This window comes from Apis dorsata, unplaced genomic scaffold, assembly GCF_000469605.1.
Source record: "Apis dorsata unplaced genomic scaffold, Apis dorsata 1.3 scaffold_83, whole genome shotgun sequence".
NCBI lineage: Eukaryota > Metazoa > Arthropoda > Insecta > Hymenoptera > Apidae > Apis > Apis dorsata.
Window position 1 is genome coordinate 130,769 of NW_006263381.1, and position 8,248 is coordinate 139,016.

General features: G+C 33.6%; 1 long non-coding RNA gene and 1 pseudogene across 3 annotated transcripts; one reads left to right on the forward strand and one right to left on the reverse strand.

Annotated features, from left to right (window-relative positions):
- Nucleotides 1–812: 812 nt before the first annotated feature.
- LOC102672692 lies at nt 813–4,053 on the reverse strand. 3 transcript variants are annotated; one of them, XR_004149690.1, is made up of 4 exons: nt 3,145–4,053; nt 2,654–2,838; nt 1,434–2,377; nt 813–1,294 (listed from the first exon to the last, which is right to left on the reverse strand). It is a non-coding gene; the product is annotated as an uncharacterized LOC102672692 (long non-coding RNA). The 3 variants fall into 3 exon arrangements; XR_421073.2 differs by having other exon boundaries at nt 1,434–1,704; nt 1,771–2,377; nt 2,654–4,053; XR_421074.2 differs by having other exon boundaries at nt 2,654–4,053.
- Nucleotides 4,054–4,109: 56 nt separating this feature from the next.
- On the forward strand, nt 4,110–6,392 carry LOC116184997 (annotated as a pseudogene).
- Nucleotides 6,393–8,248: the final 1,856 nt, after the last annotated feature.

The window sequence follows — 8,248 nt, forward strand, 5'->3', positions numbered from 1 at the left end:
CCAAGTTATCGGCAAAAGTTTCTCTTTTACTGTTATTCGGCTACTTTTACGTGATTTGAAAATCATAAATTTCCAGAAATAGTGACGAGGCACGTAGAAGTCATTCGATACCCGTTATCTTGATCACGAAGCATCCCGATCAATCACGTGATTTTATGCGAAAGCGTGATCTAGACGGCGTTTCGAGAATTCTTCGTTGATCCATCGGTCAAGTCGTTGACATCTTGACGAGGCGTAAGGAACGTCTGGCGTCACGTAAAAAAGCCGTTCGTCTTCAGGAACGCATCCACCCACCGTCGACAGGTTTGATGCCTTCCGAGGGCCTGATGTGGGGTCTTTCGAACCACAAGCATATACATATACATACCGAAGGCTTTTCAACGACCACGCTGTTTCATCTTTCGGAATTTAACAGCTGTTAATTATGACAATCTTAGTTAATTTTCATGATTGGATCCGTTCATACTCAGAGATTAAGATTATTCAATTGTATAAGATGTCAGGTAATATTGTAATCGATATTTGCTTGATTGTCACTCATTTTACAACTGATTATTTAAAAATAATTAGTTACATTTTATATAATGTACATGTGTAAAATTAATGTTTCCATAGGAGTATCATTAGGAATAAATTGTTATGCTTTAAAAAATAAGCAATTTTTGGTTATCTGTATGTTGTTAGATTTCTCTCTCTTAAGAATGATCGAGAAACTAAATTGCATTTGTATAAACATAATTACTTGTCTCAAGTTTTTAAATTTGAAAATTTAAAAATTTAACAATAATTCAAAAGATACAATTTCTATCTTATCTTTCATTGTATTTTCAAAAAATATTTCATTTAATGTATCATGCAATGTTTATTTGCATAGGTGACATTCCTTCAATCCATAAAAATTCAAATTTTTACGATTGTCATTTCAATAAAGGTTTCCGACTGTTGCAGTCGATTTCTTTTACTGAAAGAAGCAAGCAATGTTAACGCTGGGTGGTTCCGCTATCAAATGGTTGAACGCCTTCGAAGACGAATGTCTCTCGTCTCTTCTCCGATTTTTTCCTCTTACCGTCACCCCTTTCTCCTTCTACTTCCTTTTCCTAGCCGGCAGCTTTCAAGCCCCATTACCGTCGCTTTGAAACAAGCCACAGTAGTCCGATGAGCTTTTTTATTACTCTAATATTGGCCACAGCTCAAATCCGTTGCAAAAGATTGCTGAATATTTCCACAAAAAACCGTCTCGACTTTTTGTTTTGCGTCTCTGGCTTCATAAATTTCATTAATCTCCTTAATAACCCTATAATCTTAATTTCACGGTGAATGTATATTTTTATACAAACGAAACATTAAATTAAAACATTATCTTTGAATCTAATTAAATGTTTTAAGTTTGTGATTAACGTCCAATATGAATGCGTCCATATGTTCTGCCTTACTGAGATATCAGTTAACATTGGGATTTTCCGGTGTTTGTGCAAAGTTCAGACGAAATTCAACTGACGCCTTGTTTGTTGACGTATTGACTTTTCCAAAGAAGATCTTTGATTTTGATCGACACGGAGATTCACATTGATCCGAGTTATTAGTGGAGACTCTTGGCCCTCAGCGAGTGCATGAAACGTTGGAATTGAGATTTAAACAAGCGTCACAGTTAGAGAAACCGGCGAATCACACTTACATAGACTTCGTCAAATCCATTATCTAATTCTGCGCAAAATTGATCTTTTTATAATTGCTTGTCGCTCGCTTCATGAACCATAGAACGACTATTACTTCAAAATAGCACGTGCTATCTAATTTTCTTGATCTTCGGATGGCATATCTGTCATAATATGTTCATAATATTCAACGAGGAGCCAGAACAGGTTGCGTTGTGTCAACATAACTCATTGCCAGTATCAACAAGAAACGGTTACATTCAAGAAGATTGTACATGATCTCACAAACATGAGAATGTTTCTGTCCCATTGTCGTAATGTAAAAATTTTCATATTTCTTTCTATTAAAGAGTACGTTCATATATTAATTTTTTTAATAATAAAGTTTTATAATAACATATTTACTATATATATTTGCATATTTATAAGAAAATATATGGATAAGTAAAAAAAGATCCAACATTAATATGAACAAAGAATAATTCAAAAAGTAGAATGCTTTCTCGCTATGAAGTAAAAATTCTTATTTTGTCTGCTTACTGAAGCCTACGTTCGGTCTTCAAAGTATACTCGTCAGACAAGAGGAAGTGCTTTTTGTCCTGCCTGTGCATCCTACGCGTATATTTAACTTGGCATACCTACTTCAACACCTTCCGAACGCGAAGAATGCTGACTTCTTTTTTCTATTGTCCATTTCTTAAAATTTTTCGTCTTAACTTTAACTAAAAGGATAAAATAAAAAGAAATTTATTAATTTAAGTATTAAACAATTAAATTTAATTAGAAATTAAGAAATTTGAATTGATAAGCTAATAACTTATAAAAAAAGGATATTCTTTTAAAATCTCTAAAAATGATTTAATATTATTTGAAATGTTCATTTTAAAAATTCATATAAATGATTGATATTAATATAAAATTAATATTAATGATTCTGTTCTATATGATTACAAACTTGAAACTGCATGTATTTGTTGTATACAGAACTAGATATTTACATTTGGTCTCATACTGAGAATATTTTGTCAATCATCAGTTGTGCTCGTTAGTGAGATCCATCAGTGACGCGGACGCGTCTCGGCGACTTAACTTCTCGAAATAATCACGTAAATGCATAGAACTTGCTTTTTCTTTTTCTCTGTTGCTCTGTCATGTTTGTGGACTAAATACAAATGTACCATGTCTGGAATTCGTATAAAACGAAATGTTATTTTCATGATTGTACCCTAAAAATTTTATTTTATCACAGTAACATAAAATTTATATAAATTGCTTTGAATCCATATATGAACATCATTTTCGATTAATGATATGAGAAAAATGATGTATAAAATAAGTAATATGTAAACAGAATTGTTAAAAAGATCGTTTAACTTTTCACCGTACAAAATATCAATTACTAAATATTAAAAATAATAGAAAAATTGAAAAAAATTTAACAAGTAAATAAATGAGTAAATAAGTAAGATCTAGATTGTGACGACGATACTCGCGATAGTTGTTCATTCGAGCAGGTGGTTTTGCACGAGGACACGAAGCAGTGCTTGGTTACTGTTTTCAGAATAAACTAGTGAGCTTATACTCATAACAAGAAAAATATTAAATCACCGTCATCGCCTGTACCACCCTATCGAGACCCTTATCTGTGTAGCACTTTTCGATAGTATAACCGTCTCGAGTCAAGAAGCTTATTTGCGCTAACCTCGTTTCGATTATTTTTATTTTCACATCGAGACATTAATACATAATAAATTTACATCGTTGATTATTGCTGTTTCGTATTAATGTTCGTCGCTTTGTTGAAAAAATATTCGCGGGATAATTCACAGTTCGTAAAATATCTTCCTGTGATGTATAACATGCAAAATTAAAATAAATTTCCAACTTGAAAACAGGCATCCACTGAGCACCTCCTTGAGCAAATCTTCTTGTTTCTTGTTGTCGAAAAATATAGACGTATATAATCTCTTTTGTCATATATCGTCTTAATGGATAGAGAAACGTTTGCTAGTTTATTCGTTTCTTTTCTTGTTTGCTGCATAGCACAAATTCCTTATATACTACCACATTAACGACACACCGGTTGAGCCATTATGATCGCTGGTAATGCTATTTTGAAGATAGGACGACCTGCGGACCAATCCGCGTTGTGTTCTCATTCTACCGTAACACCACAGGAGGCACTCGTGTACAATAGGTTTGCGTAAGGGCACACCAGATCCTATGGCTAAGAAACGCTCGATTTACCATGAAATCGGTGAATGTAGCCGTATGTACACTCGCCTCCCCTCTGTCAGCACGATGATCTTTTTCAGGGGATTGTGTTTGAATAGTAAGGAAGTTGTTTGTATTAATTCATTTTTAATTAATTGTTATTTAATATACCTCTTTATCAAATAGATCAAAGAAAAAATTCATAATTATGTTTTTTGACATTAATTAATTTTTGAATTGCCATTTTTTCGCGGTTTATCTATAGTTTTCATTTCTATGGTTAAAGAATCTTATTTATCTAATAGATTATATGGACGAGGAAATTTTCTATTTTTATAAGTCATCAATGTTAAAGTAGAAAAAAGTTAGAAAATTCTTTACGATCATTGATAATTGCAGCGTAAGCGTAATAACTCAATCTGACGTAAAAAAAATGTAAGTCGAACAACGATGTGGTTACCTTCTCACGGGAACAAACACGGCGTAACTATCGGAACACGAACTCGAAACAATCAGCTCATTGTCTGGCTCTCATTGTATATCTTTCTAGGCCGGGAGGATCGTATCCACGGGTCTGAAGGTGCATCCACATACAATACGTACGCGCGATGGGCGCGTAACAATACAATCGGTAGGCGACAGGGGGATATCACGCGCACCACTGGCCACCGGCAATGACTTAATGCTATTTGGAGTCTACAGTTCTCTTGCACGCCATTATGCACGCGTGGCGAGTGTACTCGTCCGTGAATGCCGTAACATCAAGACTAAAAAGAGACGCCGACACAACGAAAATGTTTACGGTTTCATGGGTTGCTTTAGGTTGCTTAGTAGGCAAAATGTGATAGATTTCTTTGGGATGATGTTAAAGATGTAAACCTATATGGCAATCCTTCTGTATGTAATATATTCAATGAAACGGAATGTTCATTTGCGGTTAACAGTTCGAGGTTGTATATTTTATCAAACTATAACATATAATTTTGATTTTTAAATTAATATTTATTTAAAATATATTGATAGAGATTTAAAGAAAGGAATTTAATTTACTGATGAGGTTATAGTGAAGATATAATTCCAGGAAGCTGAATCCCTTGTTAATTTGAATGATTTAATGGCATTCGGTGTCAGAATTTCGTGGGACGTATATACGTGTAAACAGACACGGTGTCAGGCAACGTACCATACGGGGGTTGAACACCCTAAAATTAGCCCCGAAGCGGGATGCGACGCGTATACGCGAACGCAGTACGTATTGAACGTGAACCCACACGCGTAGAGAGCGTGAAAAAATGCTTACATTATCATCTGTAATTTCGTAAACATACCGTGGGTTGTACAGGGACTAGATTATGGGGAACCGTTGGTGCACCCGTTGCGGGTGGCCCAAGAAACGAACCATCTTCCGTAGTAGGTTTTCACTTTGGGAAGTGGAAGGAGCATAAAAAAAGATTATGATTAAGGAAACCACATGTACCGATGCGTTAATAAAATGGAAGATAGTAAAAGTTGTGTATTATAATTATATTCGTATTACATATAATAATCACGAAAAATATCAAATAAATTAATAATATTATAATTTCTGTTATATTTTATATTATTTGAAAGATTAAATAAGAGAAAATATGACATTAATGATTTGTAATGTTTACAGCATAGAAAGAACGGAATACATACAATAATGAGTCGAAAAACGAAATGAAAACGCTCATTTCTGACAAATGTGAAAATCATGATATCAGAGGAATTATTTCGTCTCCATGGTGTTCCAACTTTGTAACACAACACAGGAAACAAATATAAAGTATTCACGAGCACAACATCATTCGATGAAGTTGTATCGCGAGCGACAAGGATCGGTCGGTATACGGTTAATTAATTGCCTATTTTAAATTCGAATTACCATGCTATAATAACGTGTCACGCGTTAGGATAGCCTCGGGGAACAACGTTATGGGCGAAGGAGATAGATGCGCGGAAGGGATGAAAACCGGCAGAGACATCGATACATTGACATTCTTTGGTGCATTGGTAGGTGTGCCAATTAAATTCGAAATTACTGGCGAAAATGAGCAAATTGTTGCATACCAACGATGTGTAAATGTGCCTACCTATGTGTTCCTGGAACGTTTCGCACAAGCGATTTAGCATTTAACGTCATAATGACGTTTGCATTTTCGACTGGCGCCATTGTTTACTTTATTTCGAATTAAACCACGATTAAGTGTGACCTCATCTACACGGATATCCATACAATGATCATTACGTTCCAATCCCCGTTTAGAAATTTTTGACAAGAGATATTCCATTTATTGAATAAAACGATATTGAGGAACGTTTTGAAATCCAAATTAATAAAAAAATTTATCTTTGATTATAATAGAATAATAATCTATCAGATAAAAATTTTAATTTCAAGTTAATTTAGTATTCACGTTTAATATTCAATTCTTAGCTTTTTTTCCTTAAATCCTAAAATCAATATGAAAGAAGTCATTAAAAAGAGTATTGTAAAACACAAATTGACTCGGAAAGATTAATAATTGTTATTATTATACGATAATAATTTAAAGACAATGTTAAAATTTAATTTAAATATCCAATAATAGTTATAGTAGCATATTTCAATGAATTGGTCACATTTAACATATTTTTTCAATAGAGATATTTATAATAAGTTTAGGCAATGATCATGCGCCGATAAAATCGCTTTCAAACGATTTTCACAATGGTGTTTGTGACAGGGCGATGTACTACATTCAATAGCTATCGATTTGTTCCTGCAGATTCCATTGGATAGCAACAGACTTTCGTTCTTCATGCCGATCCGTATTTCTATTGGTCCCTCCATTTTTTCTTATATTTGATTTTTTTTAATTTCTCCATCCTTTGTGTTCTTTTTCTCCCATTTGAAAGAAAAGGCAAGCAAATTTGCAAAGAAAAGAAAAATTACAAGAGGGATAAAAATAGAGATGATTCGAAATATTGTAACTTCGCCCTACGTTTGTAATTGCCAATTTTAATTGGCTCCTGTTCGTTTCTCATGTTCATTCCATTCTTTTTCCCCCCCGATTCTTCTTCCCCGTTATCTGCGAGCAGTTTTTCCTTTTACCCTTTGCTCGGATTGCATCAGTGTGTTAGATGTAAATGAAATTCTATTTATCCACCATCATGCTCAGCCAGACTCTTTCGTTCCTTTTTTTTTTTCTTTCTGTTTTCACATACATTCCCTTTTGCTTCCGTGTGACCCTGTCCATTTGTCAGAGTACGACGAAATGGCGAATTTCGTTCGTTTCCGTGAAAGTTTGTTTTAATGGCGCCTCTGGTCTGTTTCAACTTGCTATTGTTCCAAACTTCGAGGAGTTATCATTTTATTCGATCATCTTTCTAAAAAAAATATTATCAATTTTATAATCTTTAGACATAATTTTTTTTATTTAATAGATGTGAAAAATATCGCAAGATTTCATAAGATTTTTGATCGAATCATTCTAAAATCATTTGCAGTTTATGTGATTCTAAAGTTAGAGGAAAATTTCACAACAAAGGAATCAAGGTATTTGAACAATTTTAAGTTTTCATTATATTAGAATTTTTTCTTAAATTTTATATTTCTTTGCCAGAAACTCATAATCATAATCATTCATAAGGAGCGAGACAAATTTTGCAAGCAGAACGAATGGACGAAGAGAGAAAGAGAAGGAGCAATGACTACGAAGATAGAAGCCGACTACGTGTATCGAGGTTAGGTCACGGCACTCCAGCAGCGATTCCAGTTTCGCGTTTTGCCGCGGGTCTCTGGGAAACGCACACCTGTCGTCTTTCCCCTGAACGAGCAGACGATGGCGAAGCCCCCTTTCTCTTCCACGTTTCTCTCTTCGTGGTACATTCTTCTCTTTTCATCCTTATCCTCTCTGCGCTTGCTTCCTTCGCTCGGATTTTTACGTCAAAAATATTTGTTGAATTGCTAACGACGTGTATCTTTATGTGTTACACATCTATTCCTTTTTTTTCAATAAAAATTTCTAAATGAAAGTTGTATTTGTATGTAGTATCTATATTACGATAATAATTATATAACAATGATAGTAGATTCATTAGTGCTTAAAAACATACGGATGTTGTTGTAGGTTTCTAGATTGTTTTAGGAAAATTTAGCTAGTAATATATTATAGGAACAATAATAGAAAAATTTTGATTTGAATGATTTAAATTCTTGATTTTCTTATTATAACTGATAAATAATATCTTATATAATAAGGATAAGTCATATTCTAATTCAAGTCTACTGTATTTTATAGATATTTTTATAATGGTTTACTAATAAAAAAAGGTTAACGTACATCGTATTCCAAACGTAACATCTTTTTCTTTTT